General features: G+C 38.9%; 1 protein-coding gene and 1 non-coding gene across 2 annotated transcripts in view; one reads left to right on the forward strand and one right to left on the reverse strand.

Annotated features, from left to right (window-relative positions):
• PLB1 (phospholipase B1) overlaps window positions 1-22,094 on the forward strand; it is a 141,490-nt gene that overhangs the window by 6,063 nt on the left and 113,333 nt on the right. The window lies entirely within an intron of this gene.
• On the reverse strand, window positions 5,261-5,367 carry LOC143678391 (U6 spliceosomal RNA). The gene has a single exon (XR_013173203.1). It is a non-coding gene; the product is annotated as a U6 spliceosomal RNA (small nuclear RNA).

Raw genomic sequence — 22,094 nt, forward strand, 5'->3', positions numbered from 1 at the left:
AAAAAACAACATACTTATCATGGTAAATTTACAAACACATATAAAAGCAAAACAAAATCACCTAATTTTACTTCCCAGAAATTGCAACTGTGAAGTTTTGATATACTTCTTTCCTATAATTTGCTAATTATAAAATAAATTTGAAAACAATTTCATGTCTTTTATATTTTGAAATAAAGAACAATTAAAGTTAGCATTATATTGTTAGCATTTTCTCAAGTTATAAAATATGTTTCAAAACAACATTTTAATGACTGTATTGTACTCTGAACACTGGATGTACAATAATTCACATAATCTCCAATTATTCAACATTTGAATTGGTAGTGTTTTGAGGTTAGCACCATTATTTTATGGCTTTCGTTAAATTAACAAATTTGTTTGTGATGACATGGCAAATTTACTAATTTATTCATTACATCCAGAAACATGGTATATGTTTTTATTTATTCATGTCATTTAAAAAATGTTTCAAAGTAAATATTTACATTTTTCTTCATCTAGACCTCACCTCTTTTGGGGGAATTTATTTCAAGATACATTACAGTTTTGGTAGTATTATGAAAGGTAATTTCCTTCCATTATACTTTTCTTCCTTCTTATTACCTTTTCTTTTTCTAACATTTTTTATTGTGAAATATAACATTTATACAAAAAAGTAACATATTTCAAAGTACACTGTAACAAGTAATTACAGAACAGATTTCAGAGTTTGGTGTGGGTTACTGATCCATAATTTTACGTTTTATCTTCTAGCTGCTCCAAGACACTGGAGACTGAAAGAAATATCAGTATTATGATTCAGCCATCATACTCATTTGTTAAATTCTATCTTCTCTGTCATAACTCCTGCTTCTCCTTTGATCTTTCTCCCAATCTTTAGGGGTATTTCTAACTTTTTCATATTAGAAAGAGGGAGCTCTTTTTAACCTGTTTGTTGTTGCATCATCTTGGTGATCAACTAACAAGATTGTGGCTGCTCAGAAGCAGTTAAGATTCTGGGTGGAATGCAGAGGACCAATGCCGTGCCCATTGGTGATAAAACCAGAACAACTACTAGTCCCTGTAAAATGTTTCAGAGCCAGGGACCTCAGTAGCTCAATTCAGGCCCAGAGAACAAATCCCATAGTCCATGCAGATCAATCTTAGGGAGACAGATAGTTTTTTTCCTTTGGGTGACGTATAGCCTGTTCCACCATGACTGTTTCATGGATCCCAGTACATCAAGAAGTATTAGAAATACCCTACCATAGATAGACAATAAGAAATCTAGAACAGTATGATTGTCCATCACTACTCATGCCAATGAGTTGAGACTGATTTTTGTTTCATCTAGGGCAGACGTGGATTATTAATACATTTCCAACAATTAGTGATAAGTTTCTTAAGTCCTTGCTATTTGTATAATTCCCATGTTAGGAGCACTCCTCTGATGGTTCACATAAACAATTAGTAATTAATTACCCTCTGTAGAGGGTGTGGATAATCAAGGGTGGCCTTGCTTTGAAGCATGTGCCTAAGTCAGAATTTCCAGCCTGAGTGACTTACAGAACTAGAGTTTCTGTTTAGAGACAAGTTTTGGGACACTATGCCTAAAGTGCCCGAAGTGTTAGTCTGAGACAAACAGGACCAGGCATCCTGGCTGCAAAGGGGGTTAGTAGCCAGTGGGAGCACATGGAGATCCAAAATAAAATGGAATTGTCACAAATGAGGTTGGCACCAAGGTCTTACTTTAGTTGAGTTACATATATTTGATCTCTGTTTGGTTTCTTCCAGGTGTCTAGTAATTGGCTCATTCCTCTTTAAAGGCTGTTGAATTCAAATTTGGAATTACCTAATATCTAAATAGTAGATTGTAATAATTGGCTCTATTTTTGGGAGAGGACACTAGCAAAGTCACAGGTTGGTTATTTTTAAGGTAATTTGTCCATGGAGGTAAAATTGGAAGTGCCATCAGCTGTAATTTTCTATGGTCTTGTTTGATGAGACTGGAATTGCTCCAAGGCTTCTATCATGGGGGTCTGGAGATACACAACAATCCAGATCGATGGCAGAGGCTACTGTGCAGGGTCATCCAAGAAAAGAGATAGAATCAGTCTGTATTCACCTTACAATTAGAATAGAAGAGAAAAAGAAATGTCTACAGGAAACAAAAAGAATAATTAATAAAACAAGCTAGGAACTAAACAGGAGTATTGGTCCAATGACTTGGACAGAAGCTGCCCACTAGCCAAGGTCATCAGAGCCTGCTCTGAAGGTCTCAGGTCAGCATCTACTTTCAAAATTGGCTGTTTCTTGTGTTATCTATGAAAGTCCTCAGTTTTTTAGGTCCTCTATTAGAATAGCCTTTAAATTGTGTGAAATATCTGAAATCCTGCTTTAATGGTAACATATGAACCCAAGGATTGATTCCCTGGAGTGGCCTGCTGGGTTTGTTGTTAACAGTATCTGATAGGGCCTCTTCTGATGAGGTTCAAGATTAGTTTTTCTCTAATTTACCTTCCAATAGATGAAATCGCTTGTTGGAGTTCATGAAGAGACTGTCAATAACATATTGAGGGAAGGCAGCTTTAACCTGTTGCTAATAGGACTGAATACAGTCAATGAGTCCCTTGCGATATTTTGCCATGTCTGCATGCAGAAGGGTAGAATCTCATATTAGAAGTGAAATTCCTAAATGCATGGGCCTTCCAGTTTCCAATTCATAGAGGATAGTCAATGTGTCCCTAAGGGACTGGACTGAACACATGACTGTAAATAACCTCAGCTGTCTTTTTCAAGTTTCCCCACCAATGTTAATTTAAGATGGTAACTAATTTGTGTGTACTATGCTGAGTATTTTCATGCAGAAATTTGCCTAATGTTCATTTGAAATCTTCTGGTAACACTGTGCAGTTCTCTTAGGAGTGCCAGAGAGTATCTGAGTGAAAGGGCTAAATGCTGATATTTCATAATGGCCCCTTTGAATCCCTCGGGATGTTTATCTTTTGAGGGTTTAGTTAGAATCATAAACGTGATTAAGGCTGCTTGATTGGCATAATGATTTACTAGAGTATTTCCTCTAGTTTCCATATTATCTCTTTTTTATGTAGGCCTCAATCTTTATCAGCCTGCTCAGGTGTTACTGTACAAAGACAGTGGATTCTTTTGCCTGATGTGCTCAAATGACCAATTCTTGAAAGACCAGGGTTTCAAAGAGAGAAGAAGTTTATTACTGGGTAATAAACTGCAGGTCAGCAGATGGCCTAATGGCCCAAAATCTGTCTCCCCCAACTGCAATAATTCGGATAGTTTTATAGCATTAAAAGATGGGAAAGTTTAGGATAATGAGCACAATGGCTCCAGATGATGCAATTAGAGGTGATTTAATTATCGCGCATGTGCAGATTGATTACATGCTTAGTCACAGGCCATATGTAAGAAAATGGTGGCCTTAATATGATGATGGGTGTGCTTTTTAGTATTATAAGATAACTTTGGACTTGGAGTGAGTTAGTTCTGGACCTACCCAGGACCCTTCTTTAATGAACATCAGGGGCTGTCTTTAGTGGGCTCAAGCTTCTAAAGTTGAAAAACTGGATCAGTGGGTAAAAGTGAAAGCTAGTCACAAGGGTTTTACAATCACAAGGGCACAAGATAAAGGCTATACAATCATTAGTAGAGATCAAGGCGGCTGGATTTTAATTCAGAGATTTCAGGTATTTCCCTCTGTCTATTCTAATACACCAGAAGGCAAGAAGGAACATCTATACAATAATTCAGTAATCAAAATCATCCCTTTAAATCCCAATTTCTCAGTCACAACTCCTCTCTCTTATTTGATAATTATCTCTCAATCTTGAGGGATATCTGAGCGATGACTCTTCCAACTTCTTCAAGGCTGAAAAGGGACATTGTCATTAAAGGGCAAATGGATGAAACTGGTTTCTGTCCTCTGGGAGACTGGTATTTCTGGGTTTCAGATCTTATCTGGTATTGGAACAATTTCAAGGTTTTAAGTATCTGAAAAAAAACTTACTAAAATTTTCTGGAGCCTTAGGATATCTTTTAGGGTTTCCAGGAGTACTGCTGGTTGGGATTTGCTATACTGCGGCAGTTTGCAGTATCTACTGAAACTTAAGAGTAACTTCCAAAATTGAGTTTGATACCTCTCAACTCAATTTGAAATCTCACAGCCATTAAAACTCTATTTCTTTCCCCTCTTTTGGTCAACTAATCCCACAATGCCAGGGCCAGGTTCATTCTCAGGAGTCAAACCTAATGATGCCAAGGTCAGGCTCACACCCCTGGAAATCATGTCCTGTGTAGGAGGAAAGGTCAAAGTTTGGCTTAGGGAGAGACCATGTTTGAGTAACAATGGAGGTTCTCTGGAGATGACTCTTAGGCACTAATCTTAAATCGCCTCAGTTTGCTAGTATAGAAGTAAGTCTCATAAAGGCAAGCCTCAAGGTTGAGGCCTTGGTTTATGAAATTGGGAGACCCTCTTGCTTGAGAAAATGTCAGAAATTCCCCAGATGAGGAAGTTTAATAGTTTCATTTTTTCTAGTCCCTCAAGGGAATTTGCAAATACTTTCTTATTTTTACCCCCAACACTCTGAAATGCATCAGGGTATAACATTGACTTGTACAGCATATTAAAATTTTATTCCTTTTCCTAGGTTTCATATCAAATAAAGCTGCATTAGGTTGTTTAAATAAACTGAGCAGACATGTTAAATTAGATAGTGTGCTACAGAAAATTTAAATTTTAGACAAAATAAACATTTTTTTGTTTGGTCTCACACAAAAGTTAAAAGTTTCAAAATATAGACAATATTATTTTTGACTTCGTATATTAATTTATCTTACTTTTAACCAGATAAGAGTTAGTCACATCTTTAATTGGAGTTTATATTTTTTCAGTTTGTTTTTTTTCTAACCAGCTGCTATATGGAGTAAATGCTGACTTTCAGAGCCGGAGAACTAAATCTGAGTCTCAGGTGTTACACAGATATTTAAGTGCCAGGGAAGTACTAGGTTATACTAAGGGCAAAGAGTTAGAATTTAAAGGTAACAGTTAAAGCGTACAATCTGTGCTTTAATTTTTATAAGCATTTTTAAATGAAGCTACTTTCAGAAATAAAAACATTAGACAGTTGTTTGATATTAACAAACCATGGCAGAGGTTTCGTTCTTTCACTTTTACACATTTACCAGAGGTATATTAACAGATAAAGTAAAATTTATATATTTGTCCTGCCTCTTTTTTTCTTCTATTTAAAAGAATATGGAATCTTTCACAAATTTGCGTGTCATCCTTGTGCAGAGGCCATGCTAATCTTCTCTGTTTTGTTCCAGTTTTAATATATGTGCTGCCAAAGTGAGCACCTGCCTCTTTTTTTAGTCTTTCTTTGTTGCAGATGAATCTCTGACCTATAGCTGACCACATATACTTTTAGAGACATATCAGAGCAAAGCAGTGCAACTGATGAGTAAATCTGGCTGTTTCTATGATCTGTAGTTTTTTTTTAACAATAGCTGAAACCATCACTAACGACGCCATACCATTGTTTAACCTCATACAGATTACTACCAAGGTATGACATGGACACTGTACAATATTTGTATATTGTACAATCTCTAAATATATGAATAATGTTTTACCTATACAAATTTAACTAGCAGCAGGATAGAAAACCCCTTTAAACACTGTAATACTTCCCAAAACCTTACATGCATATGTTAAACTATTTTAGCACCTCACTTTTACAAGGTGAATAAACAAATTTTTTTGTAACAGTTTTTCTTTAAAAGTGAGGAGACTTGTTTTCTGAAATAAAGGATGATAACCAACAAAAACATTAACAAGGATATTATTCTGATGTAAAATCTTTGTTTTCTAGACAGAGTACTCAGATGATTTAAAAAACGTTTTTAAACTTTAAGAGCAGGCTAAAAATTCACATCATTTTAACAGGGAGAAAACTAAACTTTAGTTTTGTATGAATACCTGGTTTGACACAAAAGCTTTCTTTTTTGAAATATATGCTAAATCAGCATATTAAATTTTGGTCAGCATTGACTATGACAGACAGAATTCACTTTTACAAACCTATAACTTTCTATATGTATTCAGGGCTTGTAGTCAGCATATGAACAAAATTCACTTTTAATCAGACAAAATATGATCATTTTAGTATGGGAAATAATAAAGACACTATTTATCTCACCTATAGTTTTTATTTAGTTAGGCTGCACATAATCAGAAATAATAATTTGATAGCAAGTTCACAAAACTTTTTGAACATGCATACTTTTTTCTAATAACACTATTCATGAAGGGGAGAAGAGACAGAGATACTACAAAATAATGGAAGAAAAAAGAAATTTATGCTTGGGTTCGGAACACAGCCAGGCATTTATATATCTTATATTTACGACACACAAATGATTACGTTACAATATGCTTAAAATGTCTCAGTTCAATTCAGCACTACCTTCAAAAGTCAGAACTCCAAGTTTGAAATATAAACAGCTTTTAAATATTTAAGGTATTTATTTCTAGGAAAAAACCTTAAATTTTTTTCAACATTATTCCCAAGTGCTAAATAATACCAAGAATATATTAGTTTACAAAATTAAATTGTGGTTTTAAAAAAATATTAGAGCCCTATTTATTCAATGCTACTGTTTTTTTTTTTCTTTATTTACCTACCTGCTTTTTAAATTCTCCCAGCATTTTTATTCCTCTATAATTATTGTTTTAGGGCACTGCCATGATGGCTCAGTGGCAGAATTCTCTCCTGCCATGCCGGAGACCTGGGTTCAATTCTTGGAGCCTGCCCATGACAAAAATAATAATAATAATAATTACTATTTTATTATGTATGCCCTTGTACATGCATATTTTAACTAGAATATAAACTTTTTGAAGCTAAGAATTAGGTCTTCCCTATTCCCTATTCATAACAAAAAATACTGATTGACATTAACAAAGCCACTACAAATTTAAATTCTTCCACGTATTCAGGTAACAAATGGTAAGTAACTAAAAAACTAGGTTCTTTGAAATTCAGGCAATCAAAGTTATAAAAATCTCATTTATATTTCCCACTAGACTTAACTGATCTCTTAAATAGGATATGTTTGAAGCATTAGCATATTTTAAATTTCATTATACTGTTATTATTACCAGGTACAGTTGCTCAGTTTAGTAACCTAACCTGTCTAGTTAGGCTATTTTTAGAGGAATTTTGAGAATATACTTATAATACTAGCTTATTTTATCAGTAAGCTTGTATAAACTTAGGGAGAACATACCCAAGCAGAATAAAATCACATTTGTTCAATTCAAATTTTACCATAAAATTCCTTTTATCAGAGGTTGAAAAAAAAACTCTTTGTTTTCATAATATCTTAAAATTACAAACAATTTTAAAAGTATATTGATCATCAAGTTCTGAAAAATATTTTTTTATCTGTGCCAAGTCTAAATCCAGGAAAACTTTTCCATAGTTTCAAAGACTGTTCGTTTCACTTACTGAAATCCAGTAATTTGATTTTTTTCAGTTACTCCTATCCCAAGAATATTCACATTTTAATAATGATCTAATTTCTATAGTTACCATTGCAGAAGTAATATTGGAAAAAATAATATTAACCAACATGGTTTATTCTGTAGCATTTTCTGTGATTATGGTTTCTAATCTCCAGGCCAAGTAAAAAGAATCTAAACCCCACCTCCCCCACCTTTTTCGTCACTACCTTAGGTGTTAAAGCCCTGGGGGCAGAGATAGGTTGGACAAAAAGAATGAAGGCTGGCTAGTTAAAAGTTTTAGGTGAGGGCCATGGATTTTCAGAGCTCCTACACCCTTCTTTAATTCACTTCCAGTTGTTGGGTCTATCTCACTAAAAACTGTGACAGAGACAATTGGAAAAGGTCTTTCCCAGAGGAAAGGCAAACTGTTATGCCTTTAGGGAAATTCAGCATAGTTTCTTTCTACTCTCCGGGTTTGTTTAGAGTAATTACAAAACTAATGTTTTTCAATCTTGCTGCTCAGAGAGTTTTTTTCTTTTTTCTTACTTCAGAAAGAAAGTATAATTTATGTATTTATGTAAATCCACCTATTTATTTCTTAAGCAATTCCAATAGAGTTTTTTTTTAAAGAATTTTTGTTACTTTGTTATTCTCATCCGGAAGTATGAGAATATACATTGAACAGGCAGACCCAAATAAGAAGTTAGTTACACAAGAAATAGAAACAGAAATATTTTTGAGAAGGACAAATAAAGGATTGAATATACATTATCTTATTCCATTTATGCCTTTTTGCAGAACAATTTTAGTGGTAATATTTTTAACTTTAACTGTAATGGTTGTATTTTTCATTACAAATCATATTGATGCCAGATTATGTTATAGAAATAAGTCTTTTTTCATAGACTCACAACTAAAATATTTCCAATTTCAATTCAGCCCCAAAGTTCCCTTTTTAAAGAATTTCCATAGTCAGTAACCAATTAGGAACACTTGACCAATACAAATGCAGTAAGACATTAATTAACAAATTTAACAGATACTTGACGTATTATATTTAAATAACATACCAATTAATAACTAGACCAAACACACCAGCTACCAATTAAACAGGCATTAAATGCTTAACACACCAATTAACAAGCATTAAACACTATTCCTAGGTAACACACTGGCCAGCAGTTAAATTGGCCTACTTAATTTCATCGAACACCAACATTTATTTTCCAGGAATATGCTGAAGAATCAAACTCAGGTCAGGGCCTCAAACCCCACACAGAATTGTAGAGGTCAGAGCAAGGAGGATCTTTCTGGAAGCATGGCCCAGGCCTAGATCTAGGGAACTCCACCATATTTAAGGCCCTAATCCACTTTTACTCCTAGTTGACTCACTCATCCAGTCAGATGTCCAGACTGGAAACATTTTTTTCTCTTTGAATCTTTTTAAAGTGCCGAAGGTCTCTGGAGTGCCAGCAGAACAGAGAAGCCTGGTTGCCCAGCCTCTAGACTAAATACAGTGCAACTGTCACAAAAGGCTCAGCCACCAGGCTTACCTGCTCTCCTGGGGCTCCAGAGCCCCAAGCATCATCCCTTTGTGGTCACCAAATTATTTCTGGACAAAGGCAGTAGATTCTTTTGCCCAATGTGCTCAGATGACCAATTCCTGAGACACTGGAGTTTCAGAGAGAGAAAAACTTTATTACTAGATGCATACGAGCAGGGGATCAGATGGTCTATTGGCTCCAAATCTGTCTCCTCAGACTGCAGGAATTCTGATAGTTTTATAGCCTTGAAAGATGGGCAGGGTTTAGGATAATGAGCACAATGGCTCCAGATGATGCAGAGGTGATTTAATGATGGAGTGTTTGCAGATTGATGGCATGCTTAGTCAACAGCATATGTGAAAGAAAAATTATGGTCTTAACCTGATAATCAGTGTGATTTTTAGTATTCTAATGCAGTATAGGGGACTTATAGGTTAAAGTCTAAGCTACTGTGCATGTCAGGCGGACCCATTTTGGTTGGAGCCAGTCTTAGTTATCAAGATAACTTTGTACTTGGGGTGGGTTAGTTCTGGACTGACCCTGGACCCTTCATCAATAAGCATTAGGGGCTGTGTTTAGTGGGCACAAGCTTCTAAAGTTGAAAAACTGGATACATGGGTACAAGTGAAGGCTAGTCACAAGGGTTTTACAATCACGAGGGCACAAGATAAAGGCTATACAATCATTATCAGAGATCAAGGCAGCTGGATTACAATTAAAAGTTTTCAGATATTTCCCTCTGTCTATTCTAAGAAGGAACGCCCCTACAATAATTCAGTAATCAGAATCATCCCTTCAATCCCAATCTCTCAATTACACAGGTAAGGTAGACAGTCCATCCAGTAAGAAAGCTGTCAGGGTATAGACATCAAGTTCCATTTTTGAGTGGCCCTTAAAGTTTTCCACAATGCTGGCTTCCTGTGGGTGGTGGTGACATGGAAAGGCCATCTAGTTCCCTGGGTCTGGGCCCGTTTTAAGTGGATTATGCAATAAAGTAGAGTCCTTGGTCAGAGGCGATGCCATCTGGAGGTGGTGTTGCTGCTGCTGGACAACATGGTGAGGAGCTGGAAGCACTTAGGATGCCCTTTCTGCCTCTTGCCCAATTGTGATGGCCAGAACTTGGGAATGGGATTTACATCCTCACCATCTTTGCTGGGCGGGCAGCAGTGCAGGATATCAATTCCGTGATGAATTCCCCAGAAGGAAATCTGAACACAGATGTAGAAGGAGGGCCGGGGGGTGGGGCAGACTCTCAATGGTAGTAGTCTCTGGGCCCCACACCTGTGTGGAATGCCCAACACCTCCCACCCGCTACATTCACAGTCTCCTCCCCTCTCTATCTCCATGAATAAGAGTCACTTTCGCACAGCATCCAAAAGTGCCATAAGGGTTTGTTCATTGCCCCCAAATTGCACACATTAATTTTGTTACAGTTGATGAAAGTTTAATATTTCCACATTTTTCCCCAGTCCCTCAAGGGGACTTTGTAAATACTTTATTTTCTGCCCAAATTACTCTGGGGGGTGTATCAGGGTATTATATTAAACTGCACAAAATAACAAGATCTCATCCCCTATTCAAGATTCCATGTAATTATATTGTTTGAATGAACTGACCATGCAGGTTAAATTAGGTACTGTGCTACTGAAGATATAAACTTTGTACCAAATGAACATCTCTTCCTTTGGTCTCACACAGAAGTTGAAGTTTAAAAATGCAGTCAATATCATGCTTTACCCTGTATTCTGATTTACCAGATCAGCTGCATTCATATCTCTCACTGAAGTCTTGTCTGTTTCTCAGCTTCTTTGACAGTTGCTGTATGGAGTAATGTCAACCTTCAAAGCTGTAGAACACTGAGTCTCAGGTGTCACACAGATACCCAAAGTTCTAGGGAACTACCAGGTTACACACAAGGAACTCAGTATCTCAGAATTTAGAAATAATTGTTACAACTCAGGAATAGATGTGACTTCTGTAAGAACTTACAATTTAGGAACCTTTACAATAAGCCTTATTGAACATTCTGTACTCCTTAACTGTCAATTGCCCAATCTCTGCCCAAGTTCTATCACCTGATAACCTATGCTCTCAAATTCAATTCTCAGAGTGTGCATATTATAGTTAGTCCATGTTAGTGAGGCCTTACAATATTTCTTTTCATTTCTGGCTTATTTCACTCAAAATAATGTCTTCAAAGTTCATTCACTTAATTTAGTTGCATACCTCACAACTTCACTCCTTCTTGCAGCCACTCAATATTCCATCGTATGTATACACCACAGCTGCCCCTCCCATTCCTCAGTCAGTGTACCCTTAGGCCACCTCCATTCATTATAAATCGTGAATACTGCCACCATAAACACCTGTGTGCAAATGTCCACTCATGTTCCTGCTTTCAGTTCTTCCAAGTATATATTTCTTAAAAGTCACCTTCATTCTTACGAGATTTTATTTCTAGATTTAGAATTCTAGATTTTTTTTCTCTCCCTTTCATTCAACACACTCAATATATCATTACACTGTGTTTTGGCTTCCTTGATGCTTTTGAGAAGTTGCCTATCAGTCTGTCACTCCTTTAAAGGTGGTCTCTTTTTTTAAAATCTATGATTGCTTTTTAAGAATTTCTTTTTGTCTTATATTTATCAATAGTTTTACTATGAAGTATCTAGGAATGGTTTTCTTTTAATTTACCTTGGTTGGCATTGGTGGTGTATCTTGAATCTGTGGCTTGATATCTTCCATCAGATTTGAAAATTTCTCAGACAGTATCTCTTAATTCCACCCCATTCTTTCTGACTTCTCTTTCTGGAATACCAATGAAATGTTTGTTAGATGTTCTCACTCTATGCACCGTGTCTCCTAATCTCTTTTTAAATGATGCCCTCTTTTTGTCTTTCTATATTGTATTCTAAGCCATTTATTATGAAATATCTTCCATGTTATCTTTCTGTTGTGTTTAAGTTTATGTAAATTGTGCTTAGGTTTTATATTTATCTTTAGGTTTAGTTATCTTTCAGTTGTGTCCAATTTGCTGTTAAACCTGATTATTGATGATTTTGAAAATTGATTTTTTTTCTAAAATTTGTGTTTAGTTCTTTACCAAATCTCCTCTATTGCTTTTTTATAGTTTTGAGTTCCTATAGATATACTTGATTGCCTCTCACTCTTTAAACATAACAGTGTAATAATTTCTGTCTGATAATTTCTGTATTTAAAGTTTTTGCAATCATTTCTGCTCTTTTTTTTTTTTCCTGCTAATTCTTGTTCATGGGTACCTCATTTTTACAGCCCTGATTTTTTTTTTACTGCATGCTACTCAGAGTCCAAGGATACATGTATGTGAGATTGCTTTCGGTCTAGGGTGAAGATGACTTTAAGGTAAACAATACTATCATCCTCATCTTATAGCTGAGAAAACTGAGATTCAGATTTTAAGGAACTTGCGTGACATCAGATTCCAGGAGCCTGGATTCACTTCTGAGTCTGAGTCCAGAGCACCCTGCATTACAACAGAGCCTAAGGGGGAATAATCAAAACAAGGCTTTTCTTTAAACTTTAACGTAAGCTCAGTAAACACCTGTAAAACAGGTTCCTGCATTGAAAATTTGGATTTATAAATCTGAAACTTCATTATCTCAAAACCGCAGTTGGCAAAAGCAAGTTGGCAAGAAACCATTGTCTATAATAAAATACTATTTTTGCTATGATTTAATTTTCCTCGGGTTGTTCATAAGTTTCCCAGGAGGATGTCATGCCTGTGAATAAAAACTCAGTGCCTTGGCAATACACTCATGACAGGCCTGTCAATACAAAGCCAAAGTTGGGTGCTTGATGAGCTCTTTGTTAGAGAAAAGGATACCTCTTTCACCATTAAAACAAATAAATGTAGCCAACTATTTAGTTTCCTAGGCTGCTCAAAGCAGATACTATGAAATAGTTCAGCTGAAACAATGGGGATTCATTAGCTTACAAGCTTACAGTTTTGAGGCTGTGAAAATGTCTAAATCAAGACATCATCAAGGTGATGCTTTCTCCCTGGAGACAGACTACCAGCAATCCTTGGCTCCTCTGTCACATGGCAAGGCACAGGTGGTATGTGCTGATCTCTCACTTCTTTTCTGGATGTCATTGCTTTCAGCGTCTTGCTTCCCTGCCTTCCTCCTCTCTCTCTATATATTTTATATTCATTCCATTTTTAAGGGACTACAGCAACAGGATTAAGACCCATTCTAAATGAGGTGGGCCACACCTTCACTGAAGTAGCCTCTTCAAAAGGTCCTATTTACAATGGGGCCACACCCACAGGAATGGATTAAATTTAAGAACGTGTTTTTCTGTGTATATACAGCGTCAACCGACCACATCAAACTTTGTTTTGCAAGGGCGTGGAGTCCTCCCTGGAGATTGCAGGTCCAGCCTTCTAAAAATGCCATTTTTCCAAAAACAAGTGGAAAAGCACCTTAGAGAACTCTAGGGACCCAAGAACTTCAAGTTATTAACAAGACCCCTGCTCGGGTCCTATCTAGTTGGTGACAGAGATGTCCCTGGGACTCTCGTGTCACTTTCTCCTCTGCATCAGGACACCTCAATCCCCACCCCCAGCCCAGTTTGGTTACTTGTCTCCAAGTTCCTGCTCTGAGCGGAAAGCGTAGGATTTTCTCTGGGGGATCAAGAGTTCTACTTTCCCAGGATGGTATTATACCCTGTAGATTTGGGGGACTTTATTGTCACTCTTCATTTTCATCAAGTTACATTTTTGCTTCTGTCAGTTAGCTGTCTGAAACCCCGAGTAAGGCTGAGCCCTCTGACAGATTATAAACCAGGTGTAAGGAGTGCTCTGGGAAGAGAAGCTGATCTGCATAAAATCACCGGAGAAGAATTGAGCACCAAAATAGGTGAAACTAGTTTTAAAAGCAACAGGATTCCAAGAGAACTGAGAGATGAATGTGGGCTGGAGAAGTTCCCTGTGGGAGGTAAGACTCAAGATTAGCACTGAAGGATGACAAGGGCTGAGATAAATACAGAGGGCCAGGGAGGACATTTGGGGGATACCCAAGGGTTAAGTGGGGTCTCAAGGCAAAGGGTTTGAGAAACAGGGAACAGGCCTGCCCAACTCAGAGCAGGCTTGGTGTCAGGAGGAGGCGATGAGTTAGATGAAGTGGGACTTTGAAACCTAGTACAAGGACAATAGAGATTATCATTGGGTCTTTGGCTTAAAGGGGCTTCTAAGATGATTTAACTTAAACCTTTTATTTTACATTGACAAAAATTGAACCCTAGAGAGGCTGAGTGACCTGTCCAAAGTCACGTGGCCGGCATAGAATTTGACTTTGCTGAAGTGGGAAATAGGGAGTTATTGAAAGTTCTTCAGCAGGAAGGTGGCATGATACAAGTAGTATTTTGGGCAAAGATCAACGTGCCAGATTCAGGCATAAAAGGTCTTGAGTTGAAAGAGATAACACACCAGTAAATAGAAGCTTAGCTTGTAGAGAGATGCTCAGCAATGAGTTTGCGGTATTCTGGGAAAGGTGAGTGTTTCTCCTGCTTTAGGCCACATTTTCCCTTGCACTGGGACATCTCTGTGGGAAATAACGTGTCCCTAGGCACTGAATGCCCTCTTCCTTTGCACCGGAACCTCTGACTTGTCTCTGGGAGGAGACCCTCTTGATGTGCCCACATCATGAGACCCCACTTAGTTTCCTGGGATACCCCTGCCCCGTGGGTTCTCACTGACCATCGTTATTTCCCCATCCAGTTCTGGGGTGGCCCGGGTCCCCTTTAGAGTTCTGGTTGTGGTGGCTGAGGTAAAGCTGGAGCTGCGTGTGATTGTGGGGGATGTTAGCGTGGAAGGAGCCCAGGCTCTGGAACCTGCCACCGTGGGCCACGCCTTCCTGGCCCGGGGCTGGCCTCAATTGTCCCCATGGGGAAGTTGAGGAAAACCCAATCCCAAAGTGAAGCATTCCCTGTCTGAGGTCACCCAGTGGGCCAAAGGCAAAATTGCAGGTCAGCTTTAGATATGCTGCTTCCTGGTAGGGCTGCTCCCTCACACCTCCTCCCACCTCTTGGGGCAAAGCTGATGACACTGGATATTGAGTGGGTGTGGTTGGGGCATTGCTCTGTGCTTGGGATGGGGTCTGAAATTGGTGCTGGTCTCTCCCCATGGCTGTCAGCCCAGGCCACTGAGTATTTAGAAATAGGTGGTTTGGGGCCTTTCAAACCATATCTGATGGGTTTTGTAATCAGGTTTTACTAAAAATTGTGTCCACCCAAAAACTGTGCCACTGTTAATCCTCTGTCATTTCTGGAAGTCCTGATGATATATCTGGATTGACTGGCGGGTTCAGGCTGCTGAAAAATCCTGGTCTTGTAGATACAGCAAAAAAATAAATTGCCCTTTTCTGGGAATTTGGGATAAATGACAATATACATCATAAACATTTTCGTAACATCCTTTCAAAAAGACTTTGCTTTCAAGGGAAGCATACAAGACTATGTTAGGGAGAAGTGTGGTGAATTTAATAACCTGTCTGGATCAGTTTCCTGAAACAATAAGTGAGATGATTTCCAAGATCCGCCAATTCTCGAATTCTAGGCCATTCTAGGCTCTAAGATGAAGATTTAGAGAGGTTCTCTGGCCCTGGGTGTCACCGTCTCCTGACCGGCGTGTGATGTCCAAGCACCACGCCGACAGAGGGCGCTGGCTAGCGTCCCACGCTCAGCGCACTGGGCATTCAGTGTTAGAACCACAGCTGGGCTGGACTCGCGGCTCTCTAACAGCTTCCCTCAGCTGGTCCATGCAGGTCTGCTCGCAGGCCAACAGTAGGAGCCTGGGTGACAGCCAAAAGAGCTGCTCACAGCCCCCAACAGTGCAGGGGACAAACGCCGGCTATCTCCGGTGCTCCAGTTCCCAGCCAAGGAGGAGACTGGCTGGGTGGCTGGCCATGGTGGCTGGCGGTGCCCTGTGGGGACGTGTGGAAGTCACCTGGCTGCTCTGAGCCTTTAAAATGCAAAAGGGTCATAAATCCTGACCCTCCTTATCCTGTAAGGTTGCTGGGAGGACATTGCACTTTTCAGGGAGAATTTAAGATGTCCTGAAGAGTGGCCTCCCCACATGGGTTCACCTGGGGCAACTCAGGTCTTTTGCCCAGGGGGAAAAGTCACCTCTTACCTGTGGGCACCTGGGCTATTTACACAGCCTCCCAACAACCCCATGAGAAAGGCAGGGAGGCGTCTTCTCCCCATTTTACAGATGAGGGAGTCAGAGTTCAAAGTGAGTATTTAAATGCTTGAGCGAGGGCACAAAGTGGCTGCCTTCCCTCAAGGAAGGGAGTGGTGGAAAGTTGTATCCTGGGTCTCTGTGTGGACAGACACTAAGGAGATCTATATATTTAGAGAGCATATGATGCTTTCATTTTGCTTTGGAAATCACCCAGCTCATCCCTGGCCAGCTGTCAGGCTGACATACTTTGGGTTTCCTTGTAATCTGTGCCTCTCAGCCCTGGAAGCACATGCGCATCGCTCAGCGCTGATGCCCGGGCCCCACCCTGGGCCAATTAAAACTGATCTCTGCATTTGATGGTCGGTGTCCGTGCTCTTAAAACTCGCAGGTGATGGCAGCTTGAGAAGCTGCTTCCCTAAGGGCTACCCAAGTGCGTCTTTGCCTTCTCCAAGGCCCGAGGCCCTGGTGGCCCTTTGTCGGTTCCAGGTCCCCAGTGGCCCCAGCTCTGTCCCACACGGATGACTGATCTCAGCCAAGCTCATTTCTCGTAGTGTGTGTGCACAGATGCCAGTGCCTTTCGCTCCCAGCGGGGTGGAAAACTACCTGTTTTCTTCCTGTCCTGACCTTACCAAGGCAGGAGCTGTTCTGGGAGCTCGTCACTCTCCACAGGCCCACGAGCCTGACGGTGGAACAGCTTTCCAGAAGGGAGAAGCCAGCCGCCCAGTCTCTGCTAGGATCCCTTGATGCCAAGCAGGCACTTGGATTCTTCGTCACATCCTCGGGTGCTCTGGGAATGGGCAAGGGCTTTGCATCCCATGCGCCGGTGGGAGCATGGAGAAATGGATGTGCCACCCCAGGAGTCGGGGGGAGGACAGGACCAAGCAGGCCTGAGCGTCTGTCTCGGTCTTCAGGTCACTGAAACACGTAACTTTTTAGTTTCCAGGCATAGCCTCTGTGACACCGCACAGCAATTATCGCGGATGACTCACATCATCAAGTTAAAAACATGAACTCCTGAAGAAATCACAGAAAACTGAAGCTGGCAAGGTCTTAACCGTGGTCTATGCCAATCTCTTCTCGGATGCTGAAATGATAATAATATGTAATCACATCTCCCAGTCACGGTGCCCTTTCTGCATGCTAGGCACGCTGCTGCTTGCTTGCCTGCACTCCCCCCTTGCAGTAACTCTGCCAAGTAGTGTTATCAGTCTCATTTTAAGGGGAAAGGGTTGCCCAAGCTCCTAACCTCTGCCGGGTGTGGCCTATCAATGCCCACCCAAGACCCCCAGGCTGCAAGTGAAACTGCACCCGGGGCAGCCCACGCCTGTGTGGACAGCTCCAGCTGTTCTGCCAAAGGGTAACCTGTGCTCACTGGTCTAAGCCCTGGTTTGGGGACACACAGAGCAGGGCCAGTCCCCCTTGGCATCCAGCCCCTCAGGGACTCAGGGAAATTCTCATAAACTCTCCTCTTCTCTTTTCTAGTCTTCCTGGCTATGTTGAAATATGTTACCTGACTATTTGTGTTTCAATTTATTCTACTTGCGTTGTGTTCTTTCCCTCTCCTTTCTTGCCTTCTTTTGGATTAAGCAAAATTTTTATTGTTCCCGTCCCACCACCCCACCCTGCCCGACATTAGCTTGCTGATAATATGTTTATTGCTATCATTTTGGTGTTTAAGATGATAACATTCATGCTTGGCTTATTAAAGTCTAATAGAAATTAGTACTTTTACAACCTTCCAGATAATGGAAAAAATTCAAAGCAGATTAATTGCATGTACTGCCCACCCCTGCCTTTTGTACTACTCATGTCGTATATTTACATTCTATACATATTCTAATTTTAGTGACATTTTATTTGGAAGTAATAGAACATTTACAAAAATTTTGTAAAAATAAAAAGGGTACAAAGCCCCGCTGTACTTTTACCAGATTTACCTACCAGATTTGTGAACGCTCTCTCTCTCTCTCTTTCTCTCTTGCTCCCTCTGTCTCTCTCTCACACACACATACAAAACATAGCATAGATTCTTCCAGAACCATCACATTACCATAGTCTAATACTTCAGTATGTCTTTAGGAATAGGCAGATTTTCTTTTATAATCATAGTATAGTTTTCAGCTTCACAGATTTAAATGGATACTTTCTAATCTACCATCCATAGTCCAATTTTATCAGTTGGCATCATCATCATAGCATTTGACCTTCCAAAGCAGGACCAAGACTAGGATCAAGTATTGCTTTTAGTTACGATGTCTCTTCAGCCTCTCAATCTGGAACGTTTCCAACAGCCTTTCTGTATCTTTTATGGCATTGATATTTTTGAAGAATACAGTTCCCCACCTTTTAGTAATAATAATAGAAAGTTCTTCATTTTGCTTTTGCCTGACCTTTCCTCGTGATTGAAATGAGGTCATGCATTCTTGGCTAAAAACCCTGCTAGCCGATGCTGCTGTGTCCTCAGGGTCGCCTCTCTGGGGCACGTGCCCGTCCCACAGGTCAGTGGGTGATGCGGATTTCGATCGCCTGGTCAAGGTTTTGCCTGGTTTCCACACTTCATAACTATGGATTTTGTTTGGTTTTAAAAAATCTCTCTAGTAACTAAGAAGCCATCTGTAAGATGAGCTAAGCATGCTGCTTTTCACCAACATTTCCCAGAGGTTTGGGAAACATTAGTATTTTTGCCTGATCCAATCTTTGCCATGAGAGTTGCAAAATAATTTTCAACTCTTTACACTCCTTCCATATTTATTAGTTGATCGTTAGTATTTTGTAGTAAACAGGAGCCCTCCTTTCTCCCCATGTGTTTACTTGTCTCTTTCATCTTTCTCCATGGTTTATATTTTATAATTATACTAAAATATTTTGGTGTTCAAATTGTCCCAGATCTAGCTGGTGGGAGACCCCTCCATGTGGTTCCAGGAGCTTTGTGACATCTATTATTTATTGAGTACTTTCTTCTTTTCTGATATAACAAGATGCTCCAGACTTATCTGATGATATAACCTGTCCCAGCCTTAGAATCAGCTATTTCTCCAGAACCATCAATCCTTTTAATAGGGGATGGGATTAGAAGCCAAGATCTGGGCACTAGAAGGGCTCATTGCTAGTGAGATGTCTTTGCAACTCGGCCCTTTCAACAGAAAGGAGGGCATGTCTCTATAAACCCATATATATATATATACACTTACATATACACATACATGTCTACACACATACATACGTGCAGATAAGCATATATAGACTTAAATATACATTTTTAGAAATCATGAGTTCACACTAACTCCAATACATTCCACCCACAATGTGTTTTTTCTAGACTTTCTAGACTTTCTCTTCCATATTTATATCTTCCTTCCTCCACAAAACATCAACACATTGAACCATTGACTTATTTGCTAAGTCCTATAATATGTTCAAATAGTTTCAGAATTCTGAATTTCACTATGTACCACAACAACACCGATCTACTCAAAGAGTTCAAGATTTTTTTTGCAATTCTTCTCCCCACCGGCCCCAAAGGCTGTAATTTTCCCAAGATTAAATATATGTAGTCAAATACTGTGTCCATATATTGTTTAGATTGTTTATTTTGTTGTGTTTTTCCTTACCTTTTTTTTTTCCTTCTTTCCTTCCTTCCTTTGGTTATGATACTCATTTAAATATATTAGATTAATTTTGTTTCTGTGTTTTTTTTTTTTTTTTTTTTAGGTTTTTTTTCCCCTCCCATTCTTATTAATTTAATTTTTGGGGTATGTAGACTACTAATATAGCTTCAAAAGCCCAAAGTGTACATAAAGGTTTACTAAGATAGTAACAGTCCCTTCCAAATTCCTTCCACTCTATTTCCCCTACCCCTTATAAGTAGCCAGCTTTATTGTTTTCATTTTTTTTTTGTAGTAAGCATATTTTTCTTGCTTTTTCTTGCTTTTTTTAGCACAAAAGTTAGCATACTTTTATACTCTTTGTGCTTTGACTTTATCACTTAATATCTCCTGGAAATCACTCCATGTCAGTTAGTTCAGATCTTCCCTTCTTTTTTACAGCTGCATGGTACTCCATTTTTCTGAAGGACAACCATTTATTAAAATAACCTCCTATGCTTGGACATTTATGTAGTTTCCAATATTTTTTGCAATAATGCTGTTAGTAATCTATTGCATGCATATTTTTGTGTTGATAAAAGTCTACTTTGGTGATAAATTTGTAGAAGTAAGATTGCTATGTCAAAGGAAAATCTATATGTAGTTTTGTTACATATTGCCAATTCCCCCTTAAAATGGGTTGTATCATTTTGCATACCCACCAGCCATGTAGTACATATATTTTAAACCCCCATAATACATTATTTTTATTGTTTTGTATCAAGGTTGGCAAATTTTTCCTATAAAGGGCCTGACTGTAAATACTTAAATTTCATGAACCACATATGGTCTCTATCAGATATTATAATGTAAAAAAACATTCTTACCTAGAAGGTCATACAAAATAGGTCTTGGGTAGATTTGGCTCATGGGCCATACTTTGTTACCCTGGTTTATATTATTTTGCCAACTTGCAAAATTATTTTGGATTTACCTACATATTTCTACCTCTTCCTGTTTTTCTTCATTCATTCCTTCTTACATCTCCATGATCCATGGGATCATTTCAGCATTTTAAATATGTCATTCCACTGCCTTCTGACTTCATTTTTTATGGTAAGTCTGCTGTTAATCATAATATCAATCTCCTGTACATGAAGAATTGTTTTCCTCTTGCTGCTTTCAAGATTTTTTCTTTGGCTTTAGATCCAAGCTTTATGTCTTCATTCTCTTTGTGTTCAACCTCAAAGTTTTGGGGGCTTCTTGCTTCTCTGGCTTAATATTTTTCATTAATCAGGGTGATTCAAAGCTGGGTGATCTAGCAAATGTGGTAGGGTTTCAGCTATTATCCTTTCAAATGTATTCTGCCCCCACCCTTTTTCCTTTTTCTTCTTTCCATTCTCTTTCCTCCTCTTCCTCCTCCTCCCTCCTCTCCCTTCTCCCTCCTCCCCCTCCTCTTCCTCCCCCTCCTCCTCCACCCTCTCCTCTTCCTCCTTCTCTTATTACATTATGTTTGGACACTTGACATTATCACCACAGGTCTCTGACACTCTTTTACATTTCTTCACTCTTTTTCCTCTGTATTTTTTTTTTTGTTCTATCTTCAAGTTTACTGATTCATTTTTTCTGCCATCTCAAACCTGCTTTTGAGCCCATTTGGTGACTCTTTCATGTCAATTTTTGTACTTTTTAACTATAGAATTTCCATTTGGTTCTTCTTTAATTTTCAATCTGTCGAGTCGTTGCCTTCATATGTCGCTTTAATTCTTTGAACTTGGTTTTTTAAATTATTTTGTGCTTTGAAGACTCTGTCTGCAAAATCCAACATCTGGGCGCATTCAAATCAGTTTCTATTGACTACTTTCTTTTTTCCTGAGTAAAGGACACACTTTCAGTTTCATAGTGTATCTAATAACCTTTGGTTGAAACATAGACATTTTCAGTAAAATAATGTAGCAATTCTAGCTTCTGTTTTACTTTTCTAAGGATTTTTTGGTTTGTTTTTCAGTAATTTTCTGGACTTAAATTGTAGAATCTGTCTCTCCCAGGTTGTGTAGCCACTAATATCCCTACTCAATTGTTTGTTGTCTTTTTAAATTTTAATTGTAGGTCTGGTATCATAGGATCACTCCTGAATCCACATGCATTAGTGGTCAGCTTATGATTTGGTCAGAGGTTGCGCTCAGACACCTTGAGCCCAAAAGACTGTCACACGCGGTTGACTGATC

This window comes from Tamandua tetradactyla, chromosome 3 (genome assembly GCF_023851605.1).
Source record: "Tamandua tetradactyla isolate mTamTet1 chromosome 3, mTamTet1.pri, whole genome shotgun sequence".
Classification (NCBI taxonomy): Eukaryota; Metazoa; Chordata; class Mammalia; order Pilosa; family Myrmecophagidae; genus Tamandua; species Tamandua tetradactyla.